Source organism: Pongo pygmaeus, chromosome 11, assembly GCF_028885625.2.
Source record: "Pongo pygmaeus isolate AG05252 chromosome 11, NHGRI_mPonPyg2-v2.0_pri, whole genome shotgun sequence".
In the NCBI taxonomy this organism is placed as follows: Eukaryota; Metazoa; Chordata; class Mammalia; order Primates; family Hominidae; genus Pongo; species Pongo pygmaeus.
The window spans coordinates 130,662,723-130,674,572 of record NC_072384.2 but is presented as its reverse complement, the minus strand read 5'-3'; the positions used below and the strand labels follow the sequence as shown (position 1 = coordinate 130,674,572).

The following is an 11,850-nucleotide window of genomic DNA, read 5'->3' as shown; positions in this document are numbered from 1 at the left end:
CTGGGTGTGTGGAGGTGGGCTGAGGATTACAAAGCAGCACAAGGAAAATTTTGGAGTCATTTGATTGAGGTGGTAGTTCCATAGACATGCTGTAACTCATCAAATTGTACACTAAATATGCATAGTGCATACGAGATCCATCCTACCTCCATATGCCGAAACTCATCCAATTGGACACTAAATATGCACAGTTCATATGAGATCCATCATACCTCCATAACTGGGCAAGTTTTCAGAGAAAAAACAAAACAGACTTAAAAATCTTACAGACTTCTTTTCAAACAAAATGGATCATTGGGAATTGAAGTGCTTGTCAGGAACCCTAATCTTGCTGTCAAAAGCCTGCTTGAAATGAGTGGATATGAGAGGCACCGCCCAAGGGAACACTAACCATCCAGTTACCCGTGTTCTTATCAGCAAAAGTAAGATATGTAAACCACTGAAGCCTAGCACCTCATCAAAATGCCCTCACTTGGCCACAATTTCTCACAATTTTCTCAAAATTTTTTTTCTTTTTTTTTTGAGACAGAGTCTCACTCTGTCACCCAGGCTGGAATGCAGTGGCGCGATGTCAGCTCACCTCCCAGGTTCAAGCAATTCTTGCCTCCCAGATTCAAGCAATATCGTGCCTCAGCCTCCCAAGCAGCTGGAATTACAGGCAGGTGCCACCACACCCAGCTAATTTTTGTATTTTTAGTAGAGACGGGGTTTCACCATGCTGGCCAAGCTGGTCTTTAACTCCTAGCCTCAAGTGGTCCACCCACCTTAGCCTCCCAAAGTGCTGGGATTACAGGCATGAGCCACTGTGCCCAGCCTCAATTATGAGTTGATATAAGATTAGCTGGGCATGGTGGCACGCTCCTATAACCCCAGCTACTCGGGATGCTGAGGAAGGAGAATCGCTTGAACCTGGGAGGCAGAGGTTGTAGTGAGCCAAGATTGCCACTGCACTCTAGCCTGGGTGACAGAGTGAGATTCTGTTTCAAAAAAAGAGAGAGAGAGAGAGCTGATATAAGAGATAGCAATATAGGCCGGGTGCAGTGGCTCATGCCTGTAATCCCAGCACTTTGGGAGGCTGAGGCAGCCAGATCACTTGAGTCCAAAAGGTCAAGACCAGCCTGGGCAACATAATGAGACTCTGTCTCTATAAAAAGTCAAAAAAATTAGCCAGGCATGGTGGCGTGCGCCTGTAGTCCCAGCTACTCAGGAGGCTGAGGTGGGAGGATCGCCTGAGCCCCGGAGGTTGAGGCTGCAGTGAGCTATGATCATGCAGCGCACTCCAGCTTGGGTGACCAAGTAAGGCAATGTGAAATACATGTGAATTTTTTTTCAAAGAAACGAAAAAGAAGGAAGAAAAGAAAAAGGAAAGGAAGAAAGAAGGAAATCTGTGGTAGGCAGAATAATGGTCTCCCAAAGATGTCCACATCCTAATCCCTGGAACCTGTGAATTTGTTACCTTACATGGCAAAAGGGGAATTAAGGTTGCAGATGGAATTAAGGTTGCTGATCAGCTGACCTTAAAATAGAGAGATTATCTGGATTATCTCATTAGACTCAGTGTAATCCCCAGGGTCCTTAAAAGTGGAGAGGGGTGGGGGCAGAAAAGAGGAGACAAGGCAATGTGAGTATGGAAAGAAGACAAAATGACGCAGCGGTGCTGGCTTTGAAGATGGAGGAAGAGCCACCAGCCAAGGAATGTGGGCGGCCTGCAGAAACTGGTGGCTCTCCCCTACAGCCACGAGAAGGAACACAGCCTTGAAGGTGCCAACACCATGATCTTAGCCCAGTATGACCCATTTCAAACTTCCGACGTCCAGAACTGAAAAATAGTGAATTTGTGTGGTTTTCCTCTGCTATTACTGTGGCAGTTTATCACAACAGCAGTAGAGAATTACTGCAAAACCTTCAGGTGGGAAAAAACAGCACAGGCTTCATCGACTCACACATTCACTTCAATAATACAGAAAACTGTCCAAGGCAAAGCACTGTGTTGTGTGCCCTGCTGGGAATGGGGTAGGGAGGCATTGAGATGAAAGTTGTGCCCGGTGCCCACTAGGTAGATAATGGACGTGCAGAAAGAGCAGGGAGAGGTGGGACCCAGGGTGGAACCAAGAATGAGGGCGGCCAGTCACGGTGGCTCAGCCTGTGATCCCAGCACTTTGGAGGCCAAGGCCAGAGGATCCCTTGAGTCCAAGTGTTCGAGACCAGCCTGGCAATATAGTGAAACCCGTGTCTCTAAAAGAGAGAGAATAAGGGACTTTGAGTCCTCTTTGGCCAAAAATATTGCAGTGAGGGTCTGTTTCATCCCTTCTCTCCCATCTCAGAGAAATGGAGGCTACTGCTAGTCTCACTTGCATCCTGGATTAGGTTTCAGGACCTTTCCTCCAGTGATAAATGTGCAGCGCCTTAGCGGAACCTCAACCAAAGCTATAAACTTCAACCGGCCACAAGAGTGTGCATGTGAGGTGACTGCATTTTTTTTTCCCCCTGCCAAACCAGAATTAGCCGGTATAGGAATGAACGAGCATGAAGATTTGAAATTGCTCCGATTGGAAGGAAGCCCGGGTTAGGTTTGGGCACCTCCAAACGCACCCTTTTTAAAGCCACCTGGACTGAGGCGTCGAGCTTTCAGTTCCACCAAACGCTCACCTGGCCTGGCAGCGAGCGGCGGAAGAGCCCGGGAGCCCCTCACAGAGCGCACCGAGCCGGGAGGAGAGCTGAGCCGCAGGCACCCGCATCTCCAGGATGATAGGCGACATTGCAACAAATCTCTACATCCAGCAGCTCAGGGGGCTCCAAGCAGAGCAGCAAGTTCGAGGATCCGGGCGTGGAGCCGAGTGAGGCCGCAGCCCAGCGGGCCTCGGGCGGTGAGTATCCGAGGCCGCGCGCGCCGCGGGCCTGGGGAATGGAGCAGCGCCGGGGGCATCGGAGCCTAGGTTTCCGATGGCCGCTGCACCCCAGGGACCCCCGAGAAGGGGCAGCCCCAGCCCAAGGCAGGCTCGGGAAAGGCTGCCCGGGCGGTGGAGGGCGAGGCTGTGCCGGGGCAGGTGGTAGTGCCAAGGCCGCCGCGGGGGCTTGGGAGCTGCGGGAGGGCAGGGTAACCGGCGGTTCAGGGCAGATCGCCAGGCGGAGCTTGGGGACGCGCGCCTTGCTGCTCAAGCTGGCCGGGCCCCCGCGAGCGTCATCCGGGGCACCCCCGTCCGGCTGGAGAAGCGCGCTCTGCCCGGAGCACAGCCTCGCTGCCCGGCTGCTCTCTAGGCCCGTTTGGGACTCGAACTGGACAGTGATGAGGCGCAGAGCGGGGAACCCGAGGCTGCGCCTAGGGACTTCGGGGGGTGCGGATGCCTCTCTGCACAGGCTGTGGTGCTGCAGCCGGCCCAGCTTCCCCGCGGGGCTGCTGGCTTCCGAACGCGCCGAGGGATGCGGGGTGCCCGAAGTGGGGATGTGGTCTTGGGGTGCCGAGGGAGCGGGAGCACCAAGCGCGGGTCGGGGCGGGAGCTCGAAGGGTGGGGCGGGAGGCCGGACCCCGCGGGCACGATCCCGCACCCAGTGCGCGCAGAGGCTGGGCCCCTTTAGCGCTTCCGATCGAGACTCCTCGAGAGGCTGAAATGGGGTGAGAGACCGGGGACGGCCATTTCGGGGCTAAACGCTTCCAAGGCCATAACGATGTTTTAGGAGCTGAACTCTGCTTTCCAATTAAGCCATTTTCTTCCTGAGGAAAAATTGATTCGGGCTCATTAACAAGGATGACTGAGGGCCATTATTGGGGATTAGGGAGATTCCCCTTTGCCTTGTCTGGCTTCTTTGTTTGCGTGTGCGTGCGTGTGCGGCTGTGTGTGTGTGTGTGTGTGTGAGAGAGAGAGAGAGAGAGAGAGAGAGAAGAGAGGGGAGAGAGGGAGTGTTGGGGGTGGGAGGAGGTAAAACAGGCTTGGGATCCTGCAGGCCTGGGTTCCGATTTGGTTTCCACAGCCTGCTAGTTTAACCTCTCTAAGCTTCATTGCTCCCGAGAATCTGATGGCTCAGATTCTTCATCTGTAAAATGGGGACATTCACGCCAATTGGACTGGATCGCGTTGGAGAAGCCACCAAGCACAGTCCCTGACCCAGAGCGAAGCATGTGTGTGTTGAGTCCTCCTAATTCGGTGTGAATTTTTCGATTCTGTTTTTCTCCTGTGCTGTCTGCACCAGCTCAGCTCAGCTCCCCAGCCTTCTCCGCGGCAGCTTCTTCAGCCTGCTGGCCGCAAGTGCGCCCTCTAAAGGCCCCAAATGCCCTGTACACACCAGGTGAAGAGCGCGGAAGCGCCTGCAGAGCAGAAGTTAAAGGTGAACCCCGCACTCACCTGCATGGGATGCAGAGCCGCTACCACCACGCTCTGCGTAGCTTTGGGGAAGACTGTAATTTTAATTTTAGCTTCGTGCTTCCCGCTTTCCTTATGTGTGATGAGCTCACCACATGCAATATAATAACAATAGCCAAATTAAAAATGAATGACTTGGCCCAGCGCAGTGGCTCATGCCTGTAATCCCAGCATTTTGGGAGGCCGAGGCGGGTGGATCATCTGAGGTCAGAAGTTCGAGACCAGCCTGGCTAACATGGCGAAACCCCTTCTCTACTAAAGATACTAAAGATGCAGTGGCACACACCTGTAGTCCCAGCTACTCGGGAGGCTGAGGCAGGAGAATCGCTTGAACTCGGGAGGCGGAAGTTGCAGTGAGCCGAGATCTCACCAGTGCACTCCAGCCTGGGCGACAAAGCCATAGTCAAAAAAAAAAAAAATGACTTGCCTATAAAACTTTCTACACTACTGTAGAAAATTTAATTTTGTTCTAATATCTGAAACACCTTAGAAGGATCTGTTATTTTCATTTCTGCCTATTATCACGTAAATATGTAGCTGACCCAGTTTCATAGCCTATATATGTTACCCCCCACTTACAATTTCTTTTTCATCGTCTATGAACTCATTTGGGGAGAATGGAAGGCTGACTATTGCTCCCGTAATCTTCCCATTTTCTTATTTCACCCTCTTCATAACGAAGCCCTAATATTTTTTGTCAAGCTTCTAGTAGCGAGCTTGCTTAGAGTGAGTTACCTTTTACTTTTTTTTTTCTTGAGGTAGTCTCGTTCTATCATCCAGGCTAGAGTGCAGTGGCACCATCTCAGCTCACTGTAACCTCTGTCTCCCAGGTTCAAGCAATTCTGCTGCCTCAGCCTCCTGCGTAGCTGGGAGTATAGGTGCGCACCACCACACTGGCTAATTTTTGTATTTTTAGCAGAGAAGAGGTTTCACCATGTTGGCCAGGCTGGTCTCAGACTTCTGACCTCAAGTGATCCATCCCCCTCAGCCTCCCAAAGTGCTGGGATTACAGGCATGAGCCACCGTGTTCTGCCACATTTTACATATTAATCCTTAGCAGAAGCCCCACATTCACTGCCTCAGTGTGCCACATACATATCGTCATTTTACATGTATGTCAGGATGTAGAAAATGTAAGGGAGCTCGAAGGCCCTATGGTGGACAAAGATATGGAGCCTGGGGGTACAGATACACCCTCTAAGTTCTCCCTCTCTCCAGGTGTGGAGTAGGATTATAATACTAAAATTATTCTTATATCTTATATAAATACATATATAATTATACATGTATAGAATTATATGAATGCTACAAGCAATCTTGGAGTTGGAGGGATAAACATTTGTTTTTCTGTTGTCTTTTGTTTTCATTAACTAGTTGGTCTAGAAGTTAACCATGAATAGTCAAAACAGTAATTACTTTTGGAGAGATTTAAGTGTGAAATACAAATGACTCCATTTCTCAGCAGATCTACAGGGGCCTCCTGAGGATCCAAAAGAACTTTTTGGGCCAGGCATGCTGGCTCACGCTTGTAATCCCAGCACTTTGAGAGGCCAAAGCAGGTGGATCACTTGAGGTTAGGAGTTCAAGACTAGCCTGACCAACATGGTGAAACTCCGTCTCTACAAAAATACAAAAATTATCTGGCATGGTGGTGCACACCTGAAGTCCCAGCTACTCGGGAGGCTGAGGCAGGAGAATTGCTTAAACCTGGAAGGTAGAGGTTGCAATGAGCCGAGATCATGCTACTGCACTCCAGCCTGGGCAATGGAGTGAGACTCCATCTCAAAAAAAAAGAACTTTTTGCCCCATCCCTGCCTGCCACCAGTGCTCTGCATTTGATACTATATTCTACATGCACCCTTGTGCCTCTTGAATAAAATTTGTCCATTAAATGCTATTCGGTGTCACTTATTTATGAACAAACTGGAAATATCAAGAGCAGTTTGATGGCACCTACATCTCTTCACCCATAAATAATTCAGTAAGAATATAAAGTTCTTATCATTGATTTAGAAAAGTGCTTAATATTTCAACCCATGGGCTGAAAAACTATAACTTTTGTTTTTGTTGTTGTTGTTGTTGTTTGTTTGTTTTGAGACGGAGTTTCACTCTTGTTGCCCAGGCTAGAATGCAATGGTGCGATCTTGGCTCACTGCAACCTCTGCCTCCCGGGTACAAGCGATTCTCCTGCCTCAGCCTCCTGAGTAGCTGGGATTACAGGCATGTGCTACCACACCCGGCTAATTTTGTAGTTTTAGTAGAGACAGGGTTTCTCCATGTTGGTCAGGCTGGTCTCACACTCTCTACCTCAGGTGATCCGCCTACCTTGGCCTCCCAAAGTGCTGGGATTACAGGCATAAGCCACCACGCCCGGCCTAAAAAACTCTAACTTTTAAATTTGTATTACTTCAAAGCCTTCCTTGGTTGTAAATGAACTTCAGGAAAATGCCATGTATTGTTGTTTCATCATATTAAACATAGCTGAGCATTTTCCCATGGATAGCAAAATGACATTTTTATGAGCTATTCACACCTTGTGTCAAGCTGCCTGGTTCTCCTGTTTCTGGCTCCTCAGGATTCTGCACACAACAGAGGCAGAGGGAAGACAATCACCAACCATCCCTTCTGAACCCTCTCTGGGCTTATCCACTGGCCCTTTGACAATGCAGCTCTGCTCTGCGCTGTGAGCTTTGGAGAGCAAGGGCTGCCCCATCCCTTTCTAGCCCCAAGCAGGCTCAGACATTGGGACGGGGACAGATACACACATACACAGACACACACACACACACACACACACACAAGCCTGAAACCCAAGACAGACTGGAAGACTTCCCAGTAGAGGTCATCTTGCTTTGTTTTCTCTTTTACAAGTCAGCCACTAATTTACCTGGAGGTAAGAGGCTGATCCAGACAATATTTAAAAGGTAGCTTTTGTTTTCTTATAATACAGGTAATATGTATCTATTAAGGAACTTTTTTTTTTTTGAGACAGGGTCTCACTTTGTCTCCCAGGCTGGAGTGCAGTGGCATGATCACAACTCACTGCAGCCTCAACCTCCCAGGCTCAAGCAGTTCTCCCACCTCTGCCTCCAGGTAGCTGGGACTACAAGTATGCGCCACCACATGTGCCTGGCTAATTTTTATTTACGGAGGCGAGGTCTCACTGTTGTCCAGGCTGGTCTTAAACTCCTGAGCTCAAGTAATCCCCCTGCCTCAGCCTCCCAGACTGCTGGGATTACAGGCATGAGACACCACACCTGGCATATTGAGAAAATTTCTCACCACTAAGATAAGTAGAAAGAAGGGGGAAATTACTGGTAAGACCATCATTCGAAGAATAATCTCCATCAACATTTTTCTTTGTTTTGCTCCAGTCTTTTTTCCTATGGATACATGTCTTTGTAGAAATAACAAAGAGATTATTACATATGTCAAAAATAAAGCTGTCTAGGGCTCTTTGAAAATGTACAGGGTCACACTAAAGTGTGAACTTTATTATTGATGAGAGACCTACATTGTCTAGCTATGCTACAATCAATTGATTTAACAAGTATTCTGATGTTAGATAGTAAAGATGTTTTCAGGGTCTTTTTTCACTGTTTCTGGGTTTCACTATTATAAATTAACTGAATCTTGAAGGATCAGCCGAAGAGGTGAGGAGGCTGGAAGGAGAGAGGAGGGGAAGGAGAGAAAATCACACACAATAGCTGGGAGAAGGTGCTGAAGGGACTCCATCCTAATGATAATTCAAAGGGATGAAGAAATTGGCTTTTTTTTTTGAGACAGAGTTTCACTCTTTAACCCAGGCTGGAATGCAGTGATGTGATCTCACCTCACTACTGCAACCTTTGCCCCCACAGCTTCAAGCAATTCTCCTACCTCAGCCTCCCAAGTAGCTGGGATTTTAGGCACCCACCACTATGCCCAACTAATTTTTCTATTTTTAGTAGAGACAGGGTTTACCATGTTGGCTAGGCTGGTCTCGAACTCCTGACCTCAGGTGATCCACGCACCTCAGCCTCCCAAAGTGCTGGGATTACAGGCTTGAACCACTGCACCCGGCCTGCAAATTGGCTTCTGAGATAAACATTTTATCACTCCCAGCAATCTGGATAATGGGAGGTAGCCAGATGTGTGAAGGAGGAAGGACCCAGGCCAAGAGCAGCACTGCACATAGGTGCTGTAGTGGCTGAGGACTGGACAGCTGTTGAGGAGATGGAATAATTTAAAACGTAAAAATAATAATGAGAACAAGGTGTGACAGAAAGAAAGAAGATGAGCTCCAGACAGATCCACTAAGTTGCTCCTCCACTGGTACCCTTGGTTCCCCTACACTCATTTTTTCCCCCAGTAAACCCTTAGCCAGAACCAATGCTCTAGTCCAGGGGTCAGCAAACTTTTCCTCTAAGTGGTCAGAGTATTTTAGGGCTTTGGGGAAACATAGCCTTTAGAAAGATAAAGTAATCCCAGCACTTTGGGATTGCAAAGCAGGAGGATTGCTTGAGACTAGGCTGGCAGCATGGTGAAAGTCCATCTCTACAAGAAATTTTTAAATTAGCCAGTTGTGGTGGCGCATGCCTGTAGTACCTGCTACTCAGGAGGCTGAGGCAGAAGGATCACTGGAGCCTGCTAGTTCAAGGCTGCAGTGAGCTATGATTACGCCACTGCACTCCAGCCCGGGTGACAGAGCAAGACCCTGTTTCAAAAAAAAAAAAAAAAAAAAGGTAAAAACAAACAAAAAATTCTTAACTCAGATGTGGATAGAAACAAGCTGCAGGCACTGTGCAATTTGCCACAATCTGCTCCTCTCTCCTACCCGTCCACATCAGAACACTCCTGAGAAAAGCCCTACGATTCGAGACTTCTTAGTGCCTTTGACACCCAGAATGGATAGTTTTTTTACATCACCCTCTGCCATGGCAACAAAATGATTTTCAGTAATAATCATGTAATGGTCAGTAATACTCATTATGTTATTGTTCTTCTGTGTTAAAATAATTAAAAGAAGAATATATTTCCATTTTAAAGATATTGAGCCGGGCAGAGTGCTTCATGCCTGTAATCCCAGCACTTTGAAAGCCAAGGCAGGAGGATCACTTGAGGTCAGGAATTCAAGACCAGCCTGGCCATCATGGCAAAACCCTGTCTCTAATAAAAATACAAAAATTAGCCAGGTGTGGTGGCACACGCCTGTAGTCCCAGCTACTCAGGAGGCTGAAGCATGAGAATTGCTTGAACCCAGGATGCAGAGGTTGCAGTGAGTCAAAATTACGCCACTGCCCTCCAGCCTGGGTGACAGAACAACACTCTGTCTCAAAAAAAAAAAAAAAAAAAAAAAAGATATTGTTCAAATTGAGTAAAACATTTCAAGTATTAATTTAAAATGTCACTTTCCAAACCAAGGTTTTGTACTTTGCAGTCTTCACTGTTTCACTATTTTAAATTGTAAACTAGAATCTCCAAGTGAGTTCATAGAGTGACAGAAGTGAAGTGACTCGAGATCTGGTTCTTTTTCTGGACAATAGTTGTGCTGGCACAGTTCACCTAGAGTGCTCTGAGAAAGGCGGCGACACATAACGCCACAGGGGTTGTGGGTATGGATTTTGCCAAGTGGGTATTGTTTTGCCAACAATTCTGAACTCTTAGGAGCTTCCTCTCCCAACTAATGTGTGTAGCTGGGGCTACACAGGTGCCAGGGTCAACTGTAAAACCAGGAGTTCTTGAAATAACTTCCATGTGGAATACAATGTTTACAAAAGGATGAGAAATTAAAACCGGCTAATTTGAAGCATACGTATACATAAGTAAAATTCAACATAATTGGAACTTAGACCAACTAAACGTTTTTTCAGTGTAATTGTCTAGAATTGCTGGCATGTAGTGATGATTTAGAAAGCAAACCAACTCTTAGTTGTTTGTTGTTTTGAAGTCCTCCAGCTTATTGCAAGCTCCGGGGCAGAGTGCTCCCTGGCTCTGTCCTTGGTGGTCCATGGCCATAGCTGGGCAGTGGGACCCTGCAGGGCTCAATTTGACCTTTGGAACTGCCCAGCAATCATTTCCAATTGTTGTAGGCAACAGTCTTTTCCATTATTCCGAGAATTAAGGCTCCTACACAACCTCCGCCCTCCTCATTCTCAGCCGATAACCTAACTTCCTGCTTCACCAAAGAAATTAAACCATCAGGTGTGGCTTTTCATCCCACTACTTACCATTATAGGTCCATCCACCCCCTCCTTCCTCCAGACTCAGAGGATGGGTCTCTCTTCCTAATAAAGACCAATCTGTTTCACCATCTCCAGGATTAGTCATTATCATCATAACATCGCTCTCTCTCTACCCCTAACTCCTGCTCCTTATCCTCAGTCTTTATACACACACTTAATTCTCATCCAAAAAAAAAAAACCATGAAAAATGAAACAGGTCAGGCACAGTGGCTTACACCTGTAATACCAGCATTTTAGGAGGCTGAGGCAGGAGGATCGCTTGAAGCCAGGAGTTCAAGACCAGCCTGGGCAACATAGTGAGATCCTGTCTCTACATACATATATACATACATACATACATACATACATACATAGGAAAATTAGCCAGGCATGGTGGCATGTACCTATAGTCCCAGTTATTCAGGAGGCTGAAGTGGGAGATCCTTTGAGCCCAGGAGTTCAAGACTGCAGTGAGCTATGATCACACCACTGCACTCCAGCCTGGGTGACAGAGCAAGACCCTGTCTCAAGAAAACAAACAATCAAAAGAGGAGCTAGCATCCTCTAGCTCCATCTAGCCTCCCTCCTCTCATTCAAACATCTTGAGAGATAGATCTATGCAAAGAACCCATCTCATTATGTCTCCTCCTGATGTAAATTCAGCCAATGGCTGTTCATTATGTACAAGATAAACTACAAACTCCTTATGTGGCTCACAAGGGCCCTGCATGATCTAGCCCCTGCCTGCCTGGTAACCTCACCTGGTGACCTGTATGTCACCACAGTATCTATTCAAACTCCTTTAGTCTGATACCCTATTTTTGAAGTAATTTTCTAGTAACTAATTAAGTTCCCCATGTAAATACTAGGAATGGGGTTGGGTGGAGGGGAGTAAAGTCTGTGTCTTGTATAATGAGACATAAGTACCACCATTATTAGAAAGCTATGTCTTTCATTGTAATCAATTGGCCTTATCAGTCTCTCCTGAATTGGGTTAGTATGAGCCAGACCCCCTGAGGCTGATCCACTCTGGCTGCACTGAACAAATTAACACTTGCACCCACAAAAACTGAGAACCGGATCCTTTGCTAGGGGCCCCACCAAGGTGAACCTACCCTGAAAGGCTGCCTGAAGCCAGATCTTCCTTCTCCAACATCTTTCTTGTCACCTGTCAGTATCCATCTCTATAAGGGAGACAGGGTATGGGCTTTGGAGTCAGGACTAACTGGGGTCAAATCCTAGTTTCCCAATTGACCACACTAAATATAGGCCTTAGAAAATCACCTTA

The 11,850-nt window shown here is 47.4% G+C and overlaps 1 protein-coding gene across 2 annotated transcripts in view; it reads left to right on the top strand.

The window, feature by feature from the left end:
• Positions 1-2,465: 2,465 nt before the first annotated feature.
• SLC16A14 (solute carrier family 16 member 14) overlaps positions 2,466-11,850 on the top strand; it is a 34,037-nt gene continuing 24,652 nt past the window's right edge. For both annotated transcript variants that reach the window (XM_063648065.1, XM_054477704.2), the window contains exon 1: positions 2,466-2,867. The gene's annotated coding sequence lies outside the window, so the exon portion shown is untranslated. The remainder of the gene's footprint in view (positions 2,868-11,850) is intronic.